Genomic DNA, 24,155 nt, shown 5'->3' on the forward strand with positions numbered 1-24,155 from the left:
ATTAGTCATCCAATTTCCCAACCTAGGAGTCATCCTTGACTCTATACTTCCATTCCTTTTATCCAATCATATGCTGAACCTAGTCATTTCTTTTTTTATTTTATTTCTTCCAATTTTTGGAAAAAATTTAATTAATTAATTTAGAATATTTTTCCATTGTTACAAGATTCATGTTCTTTCCCTCCCCTCCCAAAATCCCCTCCCATAGCTGATGCACAATTCCACTGGGTTTTACATGTGTCATTGATCAAGACCTATTTCCACATTATTGATATTTGCACTTCGTTTAGCGTCTATTTGTTTTTTCTTCTGTGTTTCTACTCCCAGTTATTCCTCTGAATGTGGATAGTGTTCCTTCTCATAAGTCCCTCAGAATTGATCTGGATCATTGCATTGCTACTCGTAGAGAAGTCCATTGAATTTAATTGTACCACAGTGTATCAGTCTCTGTGTACAGTGTTCTCCTGGTTCTGCTCCTTTCACTCTGAATCAGTTCCTGGAGTTCACATGAAATTCCTCCAGTTCATTATTTCTTTGAGCACAATAGTATTCCATCACCAACATATACCACAATTTGTTCAGCTCTTCCCTAATTGAAGGGCATCCCCTCATTTTCCAATTTTTTGCCACCACAAAGAGCGCAGCTATGAATATTCTTGTACAAGTCTTTTTCCTTATTATCTCTTTGGGGTACAACCCCAGCAGTGCTATGGCTGGATCAAAGGGCAGACACTCTCTTAGTGCCCTTTGGGCATAGGAATCTAGTCACTTCTACCTTCAGAACATCTCTTATATATGCCCCCTTCTTTCCTCTGATACTGCCACTGCCAACCCCCTTGGTACAGGCACTCATTGCTTCACACTTGCACTGCATTATCATGCTGATGGTTCTCTGGCTCAAGGGTGTCTCTGCTCCGATCAATCCTCCACTCAGGAGTCAAATTTGATCTTCCTAAAATGTAAGTTCTTCTTTTCCTTTCTCTCCGTCTCCCTCTCCTCCCTCTCTCCCCTCTTCCCTCTTCAATAGATTCCATTGGCTCTCTATTTCCTCTAGGATAAATAAAAAAACATTTTGTTTGGATTGTAAAGCCCTCCATAATCTAGCTCTTTCCTACATTACTGGCTTGTTTATGTTTTATCCCCCAAGTCCCACATATTTGGCAATGCAGTGACAATGGCCTCTTGCTAATTTAAGCACAAGACTTTCTCCTGACTCCCAATTCTTTCACTGACTTTCTCCCAAGACTAGAAGTCTTTCTCTCTTCTCTGTCTCCTTGGTTCCTTATCCTCCTTCAAGTCTCAGGTAAATCCCAATCTTCTATAAAAAAAAGTCTTTCCCAGCCTTTTTTAATCTTAAAGCTTTTCCTCTTGTATTATTTCCAATTTAGCCTTTATATATCTTGTTTGTACAAAGTCATTTGCATGTTGTTTACCCCATTGGACTATGTTTTTTTTTGTTTTTTTTTTGTTTTTGTCTTTTTTAGAACAGTGCTTAGCACATAGAGGGTATTGAATAAGAGTTTGTTGACTGACTGGATGACTAAATGCTTATACATGTGTCTTTAGGAATAAAAGAGTGATTCACTGGAATTTTAGTGTCCTTTAGTATGTCCAGCCCTATTGATTTCTGAAGTAAATCCTAGATATAAGTTTTGTTTTGAATTTGGAAGGCTGCATATGTTTCTCTAGAAAGTAGGACTCATTAAAAAAATGTGGTTGGGACTACAGGACTGCCCTACTTACTAGCAATCTCAAATTCACTTCTCTTCCAAAGAAAGCCAAAATGGCAGGGTAGCATGAGAACTTATTGTACTACACACAAGAGAGATACACACTAGAATGTGAGAACTCCCTTACCCACCTGTAACTTCAAATTGGTTTCCCTTCTGAGGAGTGTCTGAACTACAGGATGGCACTATGATAAGTAGAAAGGTCTTTAGGACTTATGGGAAAACAGTTCATCAGAGTGGGAAGAAAGTCATTTTCACTGTTTATGGCCAATTTGGGGACTTTTAATTGTCTTCTGCCTTATTATAAAATCTTTCAAATCCTCCCCATTTCCTGCATTTTCTGTGGGGTAGAATACATGCCTGACAAATATATTGTTATCTTGAAAATTTACATATGATCTGGTGGGCTCTTTGATTCACATATGTGGAAACCTAGACATTGCACTTAAGTATCTTCTGAAGTTCCCCAGAGAAAGGGAAGGGATATAATATGTTCAAAAAGAATGATATTTTTGGATACCTCCGAGATTGGACCCAGTCCACAAAAGCCTAGAACTTGGGGTGCTGAGCTATGGGCCTCACTGTCATCTGGAAGTTAATTTTCTTGGACTGCAATACTTCACCTTGAGAAATTATTGCAGAACAGCTGTGACATAGTTGTTAACTACATTATTATTCTTTATGCTCAAGGGTAATCACAAAGTAGCTATAATCACACATTGGTTATTTGCCATTAGTTGGGAAATCTTTTTTGGATCTAACTATTAAGTTCACATTAAACTTTAAGATCAAGATTCCTTAAATTGTAAGAGGTAGAAATATTCCTAGAAATTGAAATGCTCCAAAGTAGAACACCAGTATTTATTTTAGTAAATTATTCACTTTTTAGTTTAGATATTTCTTTCATTGATCCAAACCAAAGTCATTTTTATGCTTCTTTCATTCAGTTTGTACATATATTCCCATAAATCTCACAAAGAAAGTTTATCCAACATATAAGTGTATTTTCTTTTATTATCTAAAGGATCCTTATATAACATCTGAATTATCTGTTGTATCTCATTCTCACTATGTAAATTCTTTTCAAGTTGAATATGTCCTTAAGAATGACTTTCCTAACACTTTTCACATACAAGTCATCTTTAGTCAATATGCTCCTTGAATTAGAGCCAAATTTAAAATCCTGGTTCAACATTGATAATAGTTCCTAGACTCAGTTTCCTCATTTGTAAAATGAGAGATCAGGAGGTGGAGTTAGGTAGATGAACTCTAAGTTCCCTTCCAGTTTTAAATCTACAATCCACAACTGAAAAAGGATACAGGGCTATGCCAGCTGCTTCTATGTATCCAAGATAAATGAATCCTAAATCTAAACTTAGAAGTAGTTTCTAGTTCAATACCATCATTTTATAGGTAGGAAACCCAAGAATCGGAAGGGTTGAGTAATCTGCCAAAAGTCAGGTAGGAAGTAAGGAGGAACATTTCATTACACACAATCTATTTCAATACCCGAGATGTTAAGGATTTTAAAAAGTATTGCCCAGAAAAAGACCCAGGCCAGGTTGGGTGGTGCAGAGCTTTCTCAGTACCGAAAGCACTGAACTTGAAGACACAAGGCTTGAGTTTGCATTCCAGTTTAGCAAGTGGGTAAATTACTGATTGATTGAGAGCAGAGACTACTTTTATAAATGCTGATTAAATGATTGTTGAATTGAATTCAATTGTAATTCAGCAAATGTTTATTAAGCTTTTACTATGTACAAAGTACTGTACTAAATGTTGAAGATACAAAAATAATATGAAAACAGATCTTGCCTTCAAGGACCTTATTATATTCCATAGAAGAGGCAACCCAGAGGTTTTGTGGTACAGGAAGGGAGTACTGACTCCATAATCAGCGGACCTGGGTTCAAATTCCCTTCTGTTACTTACTGCATGTAATTCCTTCGACAACATTTTTTACTCTCAGGGCTTCAGTTTCTTTATCTGTTAAATGAGTTGAACTTCAGAAAGCTTTTTGTGATCTTCCTTAATTCTCATGCTTTCCTTCTGGTGTCTCCCCCCCCCCCCCCCCGCCCCATTTATACAGAATATAGTTTGTTTGACCATCATTGATTGCATATTGTCTCCCCAATAAGATTGAGGAATTCTTGAAAGCAGAGACCTTCTTCTCCTTTTCTTTGTATCCTCATTACTTAGCACAATGTCTGGCACAGCAGCAGATTATTTCTTTTTAAACCCTTACCTTCTGTCTTAGAATAAATACTGTGAATTGATTCCAAAGCAGAAGTGATAAGGGCTAGGAAATTGAGGTAGAGTATCTTGCCCAGGGCAATATAGCTAGGAAGCATCTGAAGCAATATTTGAACCCAGTAACACACACACACACACACACACACACACACACACACAAACACTCGATCTCCATATTTGGGTCTCTATCCACTGAGCCACCAAGCTGCCCCCAGACACATGCTTATGAACTAACAGACTGAGATGATCTGTGAGACATCTAGTTTTCCGTTTATGATCCTACAGATAGCAATACGCTTCTGAGTAAATACAAAGTCATTTCAGGGTAAGAATACAATGAATGTCACTTCACTCCACTTCCAGAATGGGACTAAAAATGGATCCACCATCCTGGTTTTCTTAAGGTCACTCATATACAGCACTCCATTTTCCATCTCTGTATCTTTATTGGCTGATACCCAATACCTACAATTCTCTCCTCTCTCACCTTTTGGAATCCTTATTTTCCTTTCAAACTCAGTTGAATAATCACCTTTCTGGTAACTTTCCTGGCCACTCCCTCATCCCCAGTTCCTAGTTCCTTCTTCTCCAATGTTACCTGTATCTGATTTATATGGGGTTTGTATATACTTTAATATATGCCTATTGTCTCCTCTATTAAAATGGCGGCTCCTTGAGGACACAGGCTGGTTTGCTGTTGTTTTCACAGCTCCATTCCTAGTACAGTGCTTCGCACTTAGCAAATCCTTGATGACTACTTGATTTATTGATAATAAATATTATAATAATAATTCATGTTTTTAATGTTGATTTGGGTTTTAGAAAGCACTTTAGTGGAGCATTTTCATCTTTTAAATAGAGATAATAGTATGTATTCTTCCTACGGCTATGAATACTGCAGTAAATAATGTGTGCAAAGCCATTTGTAACTATAATGGGCAACATAAATGTGAATTATTGTTAGATTAATTGATTATTCAGTAAATTGACATCAATAATGGTGACCTAAAGCATAGTTATAAAACTGACTGGGTCTTAAAATAATTTTGAATAGAAATATATTGACAGAACCCCACAAACACCGATTTAAGTATTCCTAGGGACATTTAAACCAATTGTGAGGGGGAAAAAGATTAAGGGAAAGTTAGAAATAAAATAAAGAAAATAGAATTATTTAAGTCTGCAAAATTGGCACATTTAGTATTTTTAATAAATATTTAATTTGATATTTGATATTTTAGGACAGGCTCTTAACCTGGAAGAGGTCCTTGAACTTGGATGGAGGGAAAATTATATCTTTATTTCAATATAATTGGCTTCCTTTGTAATCCTATGTATTTTATGCTATGCTTAAAAAAAAAATTCTGAGGAGAGTTCCAAAGGCTCTATCAGATTTCCTAACAGGTCAGTAACACAAAAAAAGCTAAGAAACTGTTTTTGGGAGGAAAAATATCACAAAAGCACCTTACATAACTGCTGGCACATAGATGTTTAATTCTTATAAACTGAATTGAAATTAATTGTGTTGAATGACAGTCACTGGAATTTTCTTGTAGAATTTAACAAACATTTATTAAATAAGTATCTCCCTTTCTAGGCTCTGGAGGTAGAAATAAAAATGAAAATGAATCCCTGACCTCAAGGTGTTTCTCCTTTAGGGAAGCAGGAGAGAATACAAACTAAATGCCCCCTTTGTATTATAATGATGGACAATTTACATTCATTTCTTGGGTCACAGTTTGGGAAGAGCTAACCAAGAAACCTCTTATTTTGACCCATATGACTTGAGAAAGAGGATAATACAAACAGAATCAAAATGGTGTTTTCCACTATATTCCAGAGGCAGGGGCCTCCTGAGAGACAGGCTCTTGACTGGACTGGGCATGCAATCATACCAAGAGTCAGAAAAAGGAAAGACTCTCACCTCTGCTACAGCAATGACCTTGAACTTTTTCTCCTTTGAGATCCTTCCCACTGATCCCTACCAGAAAGGAAAGCATAATCTCATTAAAAATAATCCAAGAAATAATTTGTTGATGCTTCATGCTGTGGGGACATAATTAGTCCCTAAATTGATCTTCCCACCTGTATATATGCTTAAGTTTTTCCTATTTACTCCACAAAGGGGCAATGCCTTTTTGTCTTTAAAAGGCATCTTGAAGTAATATGGCCAGCAGAGTAATGGATAAAGGATGGGGCTGCAAAGCTTTGCATCCCTGAGATCCTTGACCCTGACTACTTCAGCCTGGGGTGCTCCGAGACAACCTCACTCCTGCTCCTTCCTTCCTAAATAGGGCTCTTTGAAATGTGAGTTTTATGGGCAGGATCGCAGTTGCTTTAAATTATCGGAGTTGGCAAGTGCCTGAGAGAGAAGGAGTGGGAGGCTGTTTCAACTGGGGAAAGACAGTTACAGAACTTAGTTCCACAAGAGCATGAGCTCCTAGCTTCAAACGCCTTCCTGGGGCTCTGACAAGTACTGCCTTTTCTCCTCCAGAGTTTTTGTGTGTGTGTGACATTTCGAAGGGGCTTTGAAAAAAACAAACGCCTCTTTCTGGCATCCAGTTGTTGCGTTGACCAAATTCATGGGACAATCAGGACGAGGGAGTTTCATGTTTTTGTGGGCAATTTGATGTGCCAGCTCCTTGGAGGGAAGGTAAGCTGGCATTTTCCCTGAGCATGTTGAGGGGCAGAGGGAGGAAGTGGAAGAAACTTGTAGAGGGTGCTTTAGTAGTTGCTTCTGCTTCTTTTGTTTTGGTGTTTGCCCCTCATCAGGAGTGTTTAGTGAAGGAAGGGGAAGGCAGCTGCTACCAGGGATGGAATACTTTCTTTTCTTTTTTTTTTTTTAATTTTAAGAGAGTGTAGGAGAAAATGATGAATTGGCTGCTGAAAAGTTTCAGCAGTTGGTGTTTTTTGGTTCCTGTGGCTTTTGGGGTGTGAAAGGATCTTTGGGAAATAACTTTGGACTTAGGAAAAATGATTACCTCTTCTCAAAATAGATCTCAAAACTCCAACCTGAGCTGGCCAGGATATGCGTGGCTCTGCTAATAGACTTGTTTACTGCCTACAATAGAGCGAGCTCTCTCTGTCTCTCTGTGTCTGTCTGTCTCTGTCTGTCTGTGTCTCTCTGTCTCTCTCTGCCTCTCTCTCTGTCTCTCTCTGCCTCTCTCTCTGTCTCTCTCTCTCTCTCTGTCTCTGTCTCTGTCTCTCTCTCTCTCTCTCTCTCTCTCTCTCTCTCTCTCTCTCTCTCTCTCTCTCTCTCTCTCTCTCTGTCTCTCTCCCCCCACCTTTTGCTCTCCATGCCTTCCTGCTTCTTGACCTCCTATCTCTCTCACCTCCATCCATCAACAGTAAAATCTTCCTATTAATGATTTTTGATATCATTCCGAAAATTTGCTTCAGTTTTGTTGCCATAGCATCTGATTGACTAGTTTCAGAGCTAAGTAAGTAAAACATTTGGCTCTTCCTTAGGCTTTGGAAACTGAATAAGAGGATATTATATGCACAAATTTTCCCCACTGGAAAAAAAAATTTTTAATTAAAAGTCACATTGGTATTTGTTTACTGGAGCCACAATTCATTTTCTGGGTGACTGTGGGCATAGGGCGATCTGGCAGCTTTTCATGTGCAGATTAGGAACAAAAGATTTTCAGGGCATTTCTTTGCTTTGTTTGTTTGTTTTATTAGGTCCATTATAGAAGGTTTAGGCCAGAAAGTACATAAGTAGCTTTTTGACCTCTGCAGCTTTCTTAGCAAACTCTCCACTTATCCCTCCTCTGCTTGAGCCCAGCTGGCTATCCAGGTGCACAGAAGGAGATATTCCCCTTGTCTGTGGATTCTGTGGGCAGATGCACTCATACCAGATCCTTCACGCTCAAGCACTTGGGCTCTCTCAGGCTGAGCTTTGAGTAGTTTGTGGATAATTTTTCAGCTGGAGATGTGACACTGTGAGCTGCTCTATCTACCAACCCCTGGCTGCAGTCCCACTTCTGCACATAAATGGGTTTTTCTGGAGAAAGCACTAGCAAACTAACGCCACTGGATCTTCAGAAGAGGGATAGGGAGGTCCTTCTCAGGAAATGAGAACTTATGGCAAGAATTTCTACCTGCTTCGTTGTAACAGACATTCCCTTTCCCTACCTCACCCCACCCCCAGTTAAAATGATACTTTCTGTCTTAAAGCCTGTGGGAACAATTTAAATTATAAGGCTTATTTGAGTCTTGGATCTGTAGGCTCTATTTGATCCTTGGATCTGGGAAGAAAGAGACCAGACATATTGGGAAGTTAGAAGGGTCAGAGGTAGGATAGAAGCTCATTATAAGGAGGTAATACAAGACATCTTAAATTTTCTCTTCTTTTCCTTCTCCTTTCCCCCCCTTAATTCACTCCCCCCCCCCCAAGTTTGGAAAACATAGGAAATGAAAGGTTCAGCAGAAAACGAGTTTATGGCCCCCTCGTTTGCATTGTTTCCCCTCTGGAGTCATTGGGCCAACTGGAGAAGCCCCCACCCTATCTTGAGGTGGAGGGGACTTCCCACCACCAAAACCACCACCACCCCATGACATCATTCTTAACAGCCTGATTGCTAGAAACATCCCATAAGCTACATGGCGCCTGTGGCTACCCAGGGGATAGGTGTGGCTTAAAACTGCGCAGTGGGGCATTACGTGACCACTCCAGCTTTCCGAAGGGCTCCGAGGGCCATAGTGGTCAATGGCATTTCAGGAAACCACGAACCCCCACACCCCCTCCCCAACACCGCCCAGGCATCATCTCTGGGGCTTTTAATAGAATCATATTTTGTGCTACTCTTGTCCTTGCTGACTCATCGGAAACACTTGTCATGGTGTCCGGGGGGGGGGGGGGGGCATTTATAACTAAAGAGATTTAAAATGAAAACTGTACAAAACAGTGGAAAGCCCAGGTCAGGCACATTCCTTTACTGTCGGGGGAGGAACCCGATGAGCTAATCGGTTTTTTCTCATCTCTCTTTCCCAATCTTAGGAGATTTGTGCTCTATCTTTTAGCTAGAAGGTCTAATACAGGATATAAAGCAGGTTACTGGTTAATAGCATCGCTAATCCACTTTTACTTTGTGGTCTTAATCTTGACATTCTAAGGTTGCACGTCTAAGGTTGCAGTTTTCCAAATTCTATGATTTTGAGAACAGCTCCAATGACCGTTCACTGAGATGTAAGTAAACCTCACTTCTCTGGCTAGAAATCAAATCCCTGAGAAGGCAGGAAAGAGGAAAGGGGTTAAGTCACGCATATTTTCTAATCTCTACTAGACAGCATCTTAAAATACCCCCTCGGTATCAGAAAACGACTAATGAGACACTCAGTTTAGTACATCTAAGATAAGAGGCAGCCATGTTGTTTGTGGTAGAAAGATCAATGGCTTTGAGTGAAAGGACTTGGATGGGAATTCTAGTTCAGTTCTTTGCTATCTGTAAGATCTTGGGCAAGCCTTTTATTTAACTTCTCCAGGAGTCAGCTTCCTCATCTACCAAGTGAAGGGGATGGACAAGTTGATCCCTCAAGTCAATATGCTAAATTTAAAATCTAAAGGAAGGGACCTTCAAAGTCACCTAGTTGTGGGGGAAATGTAAATATATAACCCTTTTTCTCCTCTATGATCCCCTATTTTAGTACTGGATTCCCTTTCTGACAAACGTAGCAGTAAAGCGATGTGAATAAATAGAGACTGCTTTTGAATTTTTTAGGTTTTCTTTTTTAAAATAAAATGCTACTGCTTATGTATGTGCTTAAGATCCTCATCCTATTATTTTCTGTCTTCTTTTTATGTAATCCTATCGTTTTGAAGAAAAGATAAAACTAAAAAGTCGAACCATTTAGAGAATTACATAGGGAGAAAGGAACAAAATGGTTCTTTTTTTGTTACTATTTAATTGACATATTTTTTTGTTTCCCAGACAGTTTTTTTCCCTTTTAAAATAATATACAGTGTGTAAATGTAAACTGACAGAGTAAATGATGATTGAGGGTTTGGAGCTTGAATTAAAGATTGAGAAGATAGGCAAAGGCTTCCTCCATAGTACACTAATTTCTTCTGATTTAGTAGGCTTGTACATTTGACTGCCAAGTTCTCTAAGAGTAATTATACACAATATCAGAAACTAAAACAAAACAAAAGGAAGCAAAGTCATCTAGACCAAGCCCATATTTTATGCACAAGGGAACTGAGTAGCAAAGAGTCTGAGTGATTCATACAAGGTGACAGATAGTGAAGAGACAGAACTTTGATGCTAGCTTTAATATTCTCTTTTTCTCAGAATATTTAGATGCTCACTACCACAAGGAAAAAGAGAGTAGGGACCAAAAAACAAACAAAATCCAAAGGGGAGTTATTGTCTAGGGTTTCTTTCATTTGGGAAAAAACCCTCAGACATATAAATTTATATAAATATTTACTTAACAACGTGTAAAGTACTATATTGGTTACTATTAGGAACTAATTCTCACTTTCAAGGAGCTTGCAATCCATTTGACAAAATACAAATAATTATTCATGCAGAGGAGATTATAATGAATAGGGGCAGCTGGGTGGCTCAGTGGATAGAGAGCCAAGCCTGGAGAGAGGAAGACCTAGGTTCAAATCTAACCTTAAACACTTCCTAGTTGTGTGACTGGCCAAGTTATTTAACTGCAATTGCCTAGCCCTTACTACTCTTCTGCCTTAGAATTTATATCAATTCTAGTACAGAAGATAAGGGTTTAAAATTAATTAATTAAATTGTTTGTTTAATTTATTAAAATTAATCATTAAAATTAAGTGTTTAAAATTAATAAATGAAAATATAATGGATATATTTTAGAATGTAATACTAAATAAAATTTAAAAGTAACAAAAGAGATACAAATTAAGTCTTAAAAAGATTAATAAAAGGGAGAGATCACATGTAACTGGACAGAAAAGGTAGGGCTTCCCCAGAAGTGGCATTTGGTTTTAATCAGATAGTAAGTAGAAGTGGAAGGCATTCCAAATGGAAATAATGGTCTGAGTATAGGCAGTAAAACCTAAATTAGGGTGAGAAATATTGAATAGTCAGTCTACTTTGGCTGGAACATAGTAACCCAATGGAAGATATAGATGGCTCATCTAGTCCTGGAGTCAGAAAGTCTTAAGTTCAAATCCAAACTTAGATTCTTATTAGCTGTGTGATCTTGAGCAATTCACTTAATCTGTATTTACCTTAATCCAATGGAGAAGGAAATGGCAAACCATCCCAGTATCATTCCCAAGAAAAGCTCATAGATGATACAGTCCATAGGAAACAAATAATTGGACACAACTAAACAAAATATCCATGGAGAGGAATTGTAGTAGATAAGATTGGAAATATAGGTGGAAACCAAATAATAGAGGGACATGTTGATCCAGCCCTCACATTTCTTACATCCTTTACCTTCTCTCTATTAACACTCTCGCATTTCTCTGTTGTTTTTTATTTGTCTCTTAGTCATCTTCAGCCATGTCTAACTTGTTGTTAGCCCATTTGGGGGTTTTCTTGGCAAAAATATTGAAGTGGTTTGCCATTTCCTTCTCTGGCTCATTTTACAGATGAGAGTTTGAGACAAACAGGGTTATGAGACTTGCCCAGGATCACACAGCTAGTAAGTGGCCAAGCTCTCTTTCACTACATCACATGGCTGCCCTATTTTTCTTTAGATTATACTCTCTCTTCTTTCATAGTCCAATTCAAGCTCATCTTCTCTAAGAGTTCCTTATGGATCCCTCCAGTTGTTGATATTCTTTCCCACTTGGAAAATACTCTGCCTTAATTTGCACATATTTTATATTATACATCTATTGCATCCCTAGTAGAACATTAGTGTCTTGAAAAATCTATGGCTATTTCATTTTTGTATAACAATGCCAGGCCCCAGTACTGTACCTGGAATGTAGTGGACATTTAATAAATTTTTATTAATTGAATAAAAATGTGCAAGACTGAGTATTAAAGGATTTGAAATTTATTTAGTAGGTAATTGAGACCCAATGAAAGTTTCTGAATAGGTAACAACATGACAGAGCTGAGTATTGGAAGATTTTTCTGGCAGTGGTGTAAAGGAATAGTGTCAAACACAGGTGGTAGGATGGCAGATGGCCCACCACACTCCCCAGTGCTACCCAAATTCCATTAAAGTGCAACTGGGAAATTTTTAGCAAAATAAATCAAAATACAAGAAAAAATAGATAATTTTTTTTGTGGTTTTCTAAGACAAAATAGCTCATGGGGATCCTTGTTTAGGTTAGTAGTCACATTTTTATGTGAGTATGATACCTCTGGTGTAAATGATGGATTGTGGAGAGGAAAGACTGGAGGCTACAGGCAGAATTGAAATCTATACAGAAAACCTCAGAACCAGGGCTTATTCTGACTTCAGTACAAAAATCTCCTTCACCTATAACTGGAGACAACCATAATTAGCACTCAGAGAAATGTCATTCAGGATCCTAACCCATCAAAAATAAATTTTTAAGAGGACAAGAAAATCAAACCATCAATTTTCAAAAATTTGTAGCAAAACAGTTGGCTATGTTTAACTTCCAGTTAACCTGAAATTTTAATTAATCAAAATATATTATTCCTTAAGTGTTCTGGTTAATCATAATTAATTCTTTGTGGTTTCATTGTATATAATACAATATAATATAATAAGGCATATAAACTTTATCATAGGAAAATATAATTTTCAGTGTTCACTTAATTAATCCCAAGATCAGAAGATCTGTTTCAGAATAATAACTCTTCAATTCATGGTTTAAACCCCCATCTGATGAGTTACTCTATTTCATGCTAAATATACCAGGCATACAATCTAATAGTGAAACACTTAAGATAAGACATAACAAAAATTACATAGAATGGGATAAATTATTAAAAATATTCTCTGTGTCTGTATAGAAAGGGCTGTAATTTTCTATATCACCAGAAATGGGTTATCTAATTCCCCTTTTATTCTTTTAACTTCCAGAAAAGCAGGAGATCATAGTTATTTCACAACTCACCATCAGGTCATAGACTTTTCAATTGCAATCCTTTACACCTAATAGAGTGTCTTTCCCAGAGCTGAGAAAGCTATACTCTAGCCCCACAAATGTATTTTATTTCCTACTTGAAGTTTTTCTTCACGCCATCCTTGCTTATGGCCTTTCTCATATAAAAGTTGCTTGCAAAGCCTGATAGTAACCATATTCTTTACACATTTATCTTTGGTCCCCTAGGACTTCATATGTAGCAACTATTTTGGGATCCAGATTACATAAGTAGAACCTGCCTGCTACGTGTGGAACAAATCAAAGAACACTTAAAGCTTTATGATACCTTTAACATGTGGAAAGAGTGCAGAGTACTGAGTTCTCACCCTGCCTGCCATTTTCTAAGTATTTAACCTTAGGAAATAATTTCACTTCCCTTCAGTGGGCCTCAGATTCCTCATCTGAAAAAAATGAATCATTGGCCTAGATGGTCTCCAAAATTTCTCTCAGTTTTTAGGTTCTATAATCCCATCTCCTCAATCATACAGGGGGGAAAAGAGGGACGAGGTGAAACTGTTAATGTGAAAGGACTCGTTGTATAACTCCATGTCCTTAGCTTGCCATCACTGGTACTTAAATTTTCCCCAAGTTTTTAACCAGGCATCTTTAAAGCTTCATTAACTGCTCTCGGAGTAAAGGCATCACACATGTCACAGATGGAATAAATTACCAGAAGTACTTCCAAACCAAGACCAACTGAAACAACTTTCTAACTAAAACTTGTAGCAATCACATAATCTTTTTTTTTTTTGGAGGGGGACAAGGGATAGGTGTTTGAGGGTGTTTGGTAATGGCTTTTCCTTTCAAACTCATGACATGTTACTACTGGGTCTTAGTTTTCTCATCTTTCAACCCCCCCCCATCACCAGGAGTTAGATTAGATGCCACCTGAGGACCTTTGTTGCTATAAGATCTATTAGCCTAAGAATTGCATCCTTTTTGCAACTGCTATGGAAGAGTGGTAAGAGGTGGAATTGTCTGCATTGGGAAGCTGGGATTTCCTATCATTCTTTCTAATAGCTAGGTGAATAAAGAGCAGTGGAGAGAGAAATATACTTTGAGTCAGGAAGACTCAAATCCAACCTCAGACACTTATTAGTTGTATGACTTTAGGCAAGTCATTTAACCTCTGTTTACCCCTGTTTCCTCAACTGTAAATTGAGGATAATAAGAGCACCTTCCTTTCAGAGTTATTGTGAGATTAAATGAAATAATATTTGTAAAGTGCTTATTACAGGTGATACATAAATGTTATTTTTATTATTGTTATTATCATCCCTCATACTACATACTACTCCCATTCTGCCTTATACTCTAGCTATGAATGTACATATCTTACTCCCCAACTATGCTATACCTCCTTGAAGACAAGGACTATGTCATGATTTTAATTGTATAGCCCCCTGGACTTCATAGGGTACCTTATTGATGCTAGGCTCTCAAAAATGTTGGGAAAGAATTAAGACTTTCTCCATCTCATTGTATGTGCCACAAATAGAAGTAGAAAATGAGTTTGTTATATTTTCCCTTCTCACTTATTTCACTAACATACTTTTCAAAGTTATTACAAAGGTAAACTTCATCAGAGACTCTAAGTTAGTGAATGAATTATTTTACTATTTCTGAATGGACTCTCCCCTCCCAACCCTTCTACACACACACACACACACACACACACACACACACACACACACACACACACCACACACACACATCCTTTCATGCTTCTACTTACCAATCTCTTAGGACCAAAGGATAGTTAAAGTTGAGTCTTCCATCTTGCCATCTGTGTTTCTTGGAATCTTGTTAAAACCTTTCATAAAGAGAAATTGATGTTCTGTACTGGCCATGTACATTTTTTTCTGTAAATAAACTATAGTCTCATTCTCATATACAAAATGTTGGCCTCTCAAGCCTAAGTCAAATGTTAACTCTCAAGACCAGAGCTCTGTTTGGTGCTCCAGAATTGTTCCCAAAGCTACCCCTTGAATAGTCTTCCTTAGAGGTTCTTGTAGTAGAAAGGAATCTTAGAAGTCAGCAAGCTTCTGTCTAGGTCAACTCAAGCAGCGCCATCTTTCCTGTTGCTCTCAGAAGCTAGTGCCTTCCCATCTTACTTCTATTTTGTATATATCCCAAAAGTATATTTGGCTATTAAAACCACAACAAGGATCTTCTTCCATTCTGGAGTCCCCTCAATAATTCAGAAAGTGTCTCATGACCCTAACACCTGCAGCTTAAAGCTTAAGTTCTTTAGAGACTTCAGCTAGATGGCCCAGTGGAGTGGGTACTAGAATCAGGAAGATTCATCTTCCTGAGTTCAAATCTGATCTAAAATACTAGCTGTGATACCCTCTCTAAGTCACTTAAACTTGTTTGCATCAGTTTTCTCATCAGATTGATTGCCTTGAATGATAAAGCTTCTTGTTCCATTCATTGCTAGTTTGAGTTTTAGGCTATTCAGTTCAGGTTAGTATATTGAACTGAAGTTGACTTCCCTTTAACCAGATGTATTACACTTCCCTTTTCAAGATAGACCTAAGATCATATCATGTTCTTATCATGTCCCTGATAACCTTTTCTCTCCTCTAAGTTAAGGAAACCCAATTCCCTTAACTGTTCCCCTATCTGACATGCTTTTGTGTCCACTCACCAGTCAGGTCACCCTTTTCTAAATTCTTGATAATTAGTAATTATCTCCTCTTCACATGTGATGCCAAGAACTAAGTATAAAACTCTAGAGGCAGTGTGGTTTAATAGGACAGCTAGGTGACTCAATGGATAGAGCATTTGACCTGGCATTGGGAAAGCTCTATTTTCTGAGTTTATATCTGGCCTTGGACATTATTGGTGTGATTCTGGGCAAGTCACATAACCCTGTTTGCCTCACTTCTGCATCTGTAAAATGAATGGGAAAAATAAATGGCAAACCACTCCAATATTTTGCCAAGAAAATCCCAAATGAGGTCACAAAGAGTCAGATACAACTGAAAAAAATGAACAACAAAATGTAGTATAATGTCTTCCATAGAGTCATCAATGAATATTTTGATCAAGGCAATCCTAAGATAAAGTCACTTTTTTATCAACCTCATAAAAATGATGGGTGATTAAGGTGATGTTCAGCAGTAATAGCAACAGCAATATCATTGACATCATCATTGTCCTCATAATTGGCACATGAGCTTTAAAATTTGCAAAGTGTTTCAAACCCCATCTCCTTTGATCTTTACAACCCTAAGAGAGAAATGTTATTATTATTCCTGTTTTGCAGATGAAGAAACTGAGACTCAGGACAGTTGTGGCATGCCTAAAATCAGATAGCTAGCAAGAGGCTAATATAGAATTCAAACCTTGGTCTTCCTGATTCCACATCATCTAGCACTGTATCAACATTTTTTGTTAGTTTAAACAGTTGTCAAGCCCAGTCTCACCATCTTGTGTTTTGCCTTATCTGACTGGTACCTCACTCTCAGTTAATCTTTGCTCTGTAGTGTGTAGTATAATATTCATTAGTTAACTAGGAGTTAAGTAAGAAATAGGGTTAATTGACAAAATTTATTGATAGATAGATAGAGGGAATTGAGTGAGTTGTATTTCTTTAAGTCAGAATGGAATCTCAGAGGTATGATGGGAAAAGAATGATCCTGAACAGGAGTTTTTTCTTCAACTGCTTAAGCAGCCATTTTTTCTCAATGGTCAAACTCAAGAGCCTGTCCATAGCAGTATCAATTATTAGAAATACTAATACCAATAATTAATAAAGGTCAATATCCAAAATTAACAAATGCCCTCATCCTTTTATTTTGTGGAACATGCTCCAGTGCAGTGAACTGTCTTTACATTTCTATTGGGATAGCCAAATATCCACCATTTCAATGCTTTCATTTAAATTATTTATTAAAATTATATTGCATTTTTTTACACCACAGTCATTGACTAATATACTCTCAAATAGATCTCTTCCTTATAACAAATAAAAGCTGTTTGACAAAACTGACCAGCAAAACAACTACATTCGATGGGTAGGCAACATTAGGCATTTGTGATCCCCTTCTTTGTTAATAATTTCATCATATTTGTCTGGCTTTGTCACTGGTCATTTTAATTAATCGGAGTTTGGTTACCTTTTAGTATTTTTTAGGATACATTATTGTAGTCAGCACACATATTGTTCTCATGGTTCTACTTATTTCACTTTGTATCAGTTTTTATGTTTTCATGTTTCTCTGTATTCATAATTGTCAGTCATCATTTCTGATAAAGCTCCATTATAACCACATACCATAGTTTGGTTAGCCATTCCCCAATCAATGAGTGTCACATCTGTTTCCAAGTTTTTTGCCATCACACAGAGAAACACTTTCATCTTGGTATTCTGTAAAGGATTCCTATAATGAGATAAAAATAAAAAGGGAAAATTAAGGGTAGCATAGTGAAAACTGAAGCTCTATACAGAGTGTTAGTGAACAGAGAAAGAATGATATTGTGAAATAATGTTGGAATTGGAGCAAAAGGATGTGCATTCAAATCTCAGCATCATTATTTAGTACTTGTAAGATAAACTTTAAGTTATCTTAAAGTACTAAAAGTACTTTAAGATAAACAAGTCATTTAACTTTCCTGGGCCTCTATCAAATGAGAGCAAAGGCATCAAAAAAAGACAAAATGCATGCTGAACAAATGGAGTTTAAAACATTAATGTAAAATGTGAGAAATAGAAAAGTGATTCAAGCAAAGAATTCTAATAATAGTTCATAGGACAGAAAGATCACTTCTACCAGAGAAAGTAAAAGAAAATGTCTTTTACATACTTGACTTTTTTTTTCTTTCAGCATTGCTGTTGAGCTATCCCAGAGTAGAAGGGTGGTAGAAAAAAGAAGCATGCTGTATTTAGAGTCAGAGGATTTGAGTTTGAATTCTGAAGCTGACATTTATTATCTATGTAATGGTGGGCAAGTCTCATAAGTTTTCTGAGCCTAGGTTTCCCCATTTGCAAAAGAATAGAACAGAATTAGAGGGTGTCTAAATTCCCTTCCAGTTCTAAATCTAAACTCCTATGAAATACATGTAATAGTTTCTTAAATGGTTTCCACCAACTAGTCTTTCTAATCACTCATTCATCTATACACATCAGTTTTATCTCCTTTGAGTGTATTCATGTACCAGTAGGTGTTAGACAAGATAATTCAGGGAATGTCTTTCAATTCTAAGATCCCTTCCTTTTCTACATTAAGTGTGGATGCTGTCACCCTTTGTAATTTATTTGTTCATTTACTTAGGTTGACATGAGAGATATTGGCCTTTTTGATATTTTGTTGTGGTTTCATCACCTTGGTTTTGCTCATTTTATTCATATGTTTTTCGTGTTGTGTTTTTTGGGGTGGCCATGATCTTACTAATGTGACTATTCCTTCCAATGGCACTGATCACAAATCATCCATGATTTCTCCTGTTCATCCTATGTGATTCTTGCCCATGACCCGCTATGAGTGTTTATTCAGTACACTGAAGGGTTTTCCCTAATTTCAACTCAATTTAATTCATCATTCACTTAGGCTTTGTGTATGGGTAAGATGTTATGCTAGTTGCCTTAACAATAAAAGTGAAAATAAAAACTAGAATTCCTTAGGAACTGATGCAAACACTCAGGATGTTTGTTCATCAGCTGATGACAATTGTTCACTTTTGTTATAAGACTGGACCGCCTTTTCTCTTTGTACATTTTTGGGGTGACATCTTTTTTTAACAATAGTACTAATATTATTATCATAAGCATTATTATTTACTCACATCTTATTGACTAATATGATACAGCTTAATTTCTCTGCCATAGGTATGCAAGGTACCACATGGAAGAGAGGTACTCCATGGCTGGAACCTTTACAGCATTCCTGAAGGAATTCTGAAATTTAGGCAAATATATGAGGAGGTGGAAGAACAGATATACCAGAGGGGTGACCATCCAGACTCAGTAGTTAGGCATAAGTTTACCTGAAATTCCTCCATTCAGGTCTGAACATTGAGCCAGAACCAGCAAGCTGAAATATAATGGGAATAGAGTACCATCATGCTTTAGTCCAGTGAGAGAACCGTATTCTCAGTAGAATGAAAGTCTCTGGAGTGACAAAGACCACAGCCCTTACATGCCTTCAGGACTGATCTTCATAATCTGTGTGGTTGGCTTTGGCCAAAACCTAGCCCTCACCAGTGACTCTCCCAGAGGTGATGAGCTTCCTATATTTGGTATTGGCTTCTTTTTGAAAAAGACTCTGCCTCTAACCCTTTGCAACTAGTCAACACCTTCCAGGTCTTCCTCTTTTTAGCATTTGAGTGAGAATCAAGAGTTCCTTCTCTGTCTTAATGAAGTTTCAATGGAAAACTAGTAGAAAAGACTTCCATCATTTGGTGGAGAGGGAAGGAAGAATCCACTGGTAAAGGCCAGTAGAAATGATAAAACTTCTCTTGGTGGTGAGTTCCTGCAACTTTAGTGGACCACAAGTCCAATTAGTGTCATGTGGTTGCTAATAAAGAGGATGGGATCTTAGGCTAAAGAAATTATAGTGTCCAGGCCACATAAACCACAGCTTGACTGTACTCTCTCACAGTCAAACCAGTATGGTGATCCATTGTAGCCACATAATTTAGGAAAGATATTAATAGACTGGAGAGTGTCCAAAGAAGGTCACCTGGGATAGTGACATCATAGCAGCTCATAATCATAAATTCAGAGCTGAGAGAGATCTCAGAAGTCATCTTGTTTAGGGATTCTTAACAATTTTTGTATTCTAGATCCTTTTGGCAATCTGGTGAAGTGTATGGACTCCTCAGAATGTTTTAAAATGAACAAAATAAATTAAATAAGATTATATAGAAAATTAGTTATATTGAAATACAATTATCAAGAGTTTACAGTCCCCAGATTAAGGATTCCTAATAGAATTCAAACCCACCCTATTATATAGATGAGAAAACAGAGGCTCAGAAAGATTAAGTGATTTGCCCAAAGCTGCACAGATAGTAAATTGTAGTCAGCATTTGAACCAGGTACTCTGATTCAGTCAAACCAGAAAGTATTTATTAAATGCATTTTCATCAGGCACTAATCCAGGCACTGGAGATACAAAGACAAAGATAAAATAGAACTTGCTATCAAGAAGCCTAGCTCATTGTGGGGAGAGGGATAGCTAGAAAAAGTTTAGATTGTAAAAGAGACTAAACAGAAATTCAAACGAGGGTAGCATAAAGAAGAAGGAAATGGACTTCTGATTTGTTTCTCCAAAGTTCAGATTTTGATGCAACATAAGGAAGACTTTTATCAATTAGTATGTCAGTGGAACAGATTGTTTCAGATAAATGAGCTCATTATAATTAAAGAGATTTATGTAGAGGCTGTAGGATGACCTGTCAGGAATACTATAGAAAGGATTCCTGCCCCAAATGGGTGATTGGATGAAATTCACTTGTTCATAGCAACTACTAGGAAAATACTATGATACAATGGGAAGAGAACTGGATTGGAACCTAAATGAGCACATGAATTCAAGTCTAGGTTGGTTCCTTACTTAACTATGATCTTGGATAAATCACTTAATCTCTTTGATTCTTAGTTTCCTCATCTATAAAATGGCCTTCATAATTCCTGCTGTATCTACTTCACAGGGTTGTTGGAAAAAATCAAGTGAAAATGTGGACATCATCTGTTTCTTTATATTTTGAATATAGGGTGTTTGCTTTCATTAATACCTACTATGGCTATGTCTGAAAAGCCAGAATCCCATTTGTACAACCTCCACAGTAATTTGCTAGACATAGCGAGGCAAATAGTTAATGGCTGACTTGGTCAAGGTCCTCATTTCTTGAACAGATAACTGGGTATTGGGGAAGGTAAGGATGCAGGGAGGAACTCAAGACACTAAGCCAGGGATTAAACAAAAGCTCATATCATGATATTGATCAGATAAGAGACAGTAAAGACAAGATGATGCCCAAAAATTTTTTAAAAAACTCGAATGGAAAGCCAGCTTTCGGGTAAGCATGAATCAGTATTACAAGTGTAATGAGTGTTAAGTATTAAGAGAGAATGAAACAAATAAATGTCAATCAAAAGGTCTTTGCCTGACTTCCTTTCCATGAAGAAAAGGGCTATGTGGGGTGCCTGACACATGACTTCTCCCTACCCAGCTTCCCACTTCCCTTAGCTTTCTGTCACAAAGGAACCAGTCTAATGACTAAAATTTCTCTGTAATACTGAGGTTTACATAAAAATTTCTTCCTAACTATCTTGTGAAGTAGGTAGAATAAATATTATTGCCTCATTACACATTGACCCCCAATTTATATTCCTCACATAAGGGAAAAGAGGTTCAGAAAGATAAAGAACCTTGTTAGAGTCACATGGATATTAAATGTGCCAGAATTCAAACTTAGTTATTCTTGCCCAAGTCTAGTGTTCTTTATGCTATGACATGACAGCCAAATAGGATGTGGGGAGCACCCAGTAATCTGAATGTGCAGCCATTTGTTTATGAGGGGTGCATAGTTGATGGTTTGGCTAGAATTCCCTCCACTTGTTCCTTTCCAGCTCATCAGTTCTTTTTACTCTCTTGACATGTGGCACTCACTGCCCTGAGCCTGCCAACCCTGAATCTGTCACACACACAAATCAGTTTGGCTGCCATTCCATCCCTGAACAGAATTCCCAAATCCCACACTTACCCAAGAACTGATTTATGTTCCTTTCAAACAATTATTTATTTAATTGTGGGTACATATGAGCTCATACTCTGATCCACAGAGCTGCTTTCACTTCCACGGTATTAGCTAGAGGAAAAGCAAACCTAATAACAAATAGAAAGTTAGTTCCAGGGTAGCTGTGATATAGAGGAAAGAGCACAGGATGTGAATCAGAAAACCTGCACTCCACTAGCAGACCTTTTACTTCACTAGATTAAAGTAAAAATCAAATAAGAAAATAGATAGGAAAGAGATTTGTGAACTGTAAAAACTATACAAGTATAGTAATTATTATTCCTAGTAAGAAACATCATTTTTGGTCTCAGATTTAGGTATTTTAACATTTTAATTGTTACAGTACAGCAAAGTATATAAAACATTGCTTCTTCCAAAAATGCAGCATTTCTTGGAAGTGGCTTAAACAATGACCACAAGAAACAACAAAGGATTTTTTGTTCCCTTTATTGTTGTTGTTATTATTATGAATAAACTGGAAAGTACAGTTTTTCCAGGGCAGACTATGAATTCTTTGAAAATAATTATGAATAATACCATAACAGAGAGTATTTAGTCTGGATGGATAAATCACCAAATTCCCCTTAATATAATGTATCTGCCAAGCATTTTTCTTGTAGCCCATGTATTCTGCTTTTCTTTAAAAAAAAAAACAAAACAGTCCAACACAAAAATCTGAAATAAGATGTGGTTTCTCCATGAATCACAAATATCCCCAAATAATGGGTTTCATAACCCAGATCAACCCAGCAAGCATGCCATGAACAAGGCATGCCCTCCTTTTCCGGATTCTTCCCTGAGTAGTAAAAAGTACCCAAGAGAGTAAAAATTTCATAATTCTTCCTAAAACATCTATTTTAAAAACTCTGATACAGTAGAAATAGAATGGAATTTGGACTCAGGAGACCCAAGTAGGAATCCCACTTTTGCCATTTATTTTCTATATTTCACTTTCTTCATCTCTAAATTAAAGAATTTGGGATATATGATGCCCAAGACCCCTTTCCATTTTAAAAGCCAGTGGTTCAAGCATCCTCCATCAAAGATTCTTACCCTTCAGAAATAGGGTCCTTTTTAAGTTTCCAGTTTAGAATTAGTCTGCCCACTTTGTAAGTATAAAATTTCTTTAGTCTTTGCTGTATGAGATGTTTTGTGTGTGCGTGTGTGGAGGGAATATTGGGAGAAATTCTGGTGATGGAAAAGCCAAAGATATCAATAAAATATATTTTTTAGATTAGAGTATTTTCTCTACTCTGGAAAAGTGATTATCTTTATAAGGATAGGGACTGGATCTGTGATTTCATTGGTAGAATTCCCAGATGAGAAAATTCTCCCAAACCCAATGGAATTGTGCGTTGGCTATAGGGGAAAGAACATGAATCATGTAACATTGGAAAATATATTCTAAGTTAATTAATTAAATAAAATTTTTCAATTCTAAAAAAAAGAAAGAAAATTCTCTCTCCCAATGTATCTACAAAGAAATCATAATCTTACAGTAGCCTAGACAGGTTAGGTGCTACACTGGGATCACAGCAAAAATATGTGTCAAAGGCAAGACTTGAGACCAGATTTTCCTGGCTTCTGGGTTAGTTCTTTATCCATTATGCCATCCTGTTTACCTGTCTGACTGTCTGGATCTCCCCTGCCTCCCTCACACCCCATTTCTGCTCCTCATCCTATTTTCTTTATTGGAATAGTGATACTTGTACCAGAAAGTACTTTGAAAACATTAGTGCATAGAAATGTTTTATTATAGATAGATAATAACACTATTCTATTAACACTTTGCAACTTAAATATGCTTTCTTCACAAGTGGCATCTAGGTATCTCAGTGGTTAGAGCACTCCATTTGAAATTAGGAAGACTCATCTTCCTAAGTTCAAATCTGACCTAAGAAAAATACTAGCTGGGTGACCCTCTCTGCCTTAGTTTCCTCACCTGTAAAATGAGCTGGAGAAGGAAATGGCAAATAACTAATATATTTGCCAAGAAAACTCCAAATGGGGCACAAAGAGTCAGACATCACTTAAACAATTTAATAACTTTGCAACAATCTGATGAGGTAAGTGGTGCAAGTATTATTAAGACCCTTTTACAAATGGGAAAACTTAGGTATAAAGAAACCAAATGAGTTGGCATGTAAGGTAAAGAAATAATATATAATATTTTAAAATTGTTGATGTAATTTTTATTTTTCATTTTGTGGTACAGAAGCACTGGAATTGAATATGTTACAATGTTGTCAAAGTGTTGGTTCATCACTTTGTCAGGAAGCAATTCAGAATTTTGACTCAAAGTTCCATTTTTCTAGGTACTTGATTTTATTTACTTATTAATGATGGTCAGTGATGAAAAA

At 37.0% G+C, this 24,155-nt stretch overlaps 1 protein-coding gene across 4 annotated transcripts in view; it reads left to right on the top strand.

Moving 5' to 3' along the window:
* The first annotated feature begins 6,107 nt into the window (after positions 1-6,107).
* C1QTNF7 (C1q and TNF related 7) overlaps positions 6,108-24,155 on the top strand; it is a 152,794-nt gene continuing 134,746 nt past the window's right edge. Inside the window, exon 1 of one of the 4 annotated variants that reach the window (XM_016423309.2) lies at positions 6,108-6,636. The gene's annotated coding sequence lies outside the window, so the exon portion shown is untranslated. The remainder of the gene's footprint in view (positions 6,637-24,155) is intronic. The other 3 variants (XM_007496711.3, XM_056802442.1, XM_056802441.1) reach the window with 3 other exon arrangements.

This window comes from Monodelphis domestica, chromosome 6 (assembly GCF_027887165.1).
Source record: "Monodelphis domestica isolate mMonDom1 chromosome 6, mMonDom1.pri, whole genome shotgun sequence".
Lineage (NCBI taxonomy): Eukaryota > Metazoa > Chordata > Mammalia > Didelphimorphia > Didelphidae > Monodelphis > Monodelphis domestica.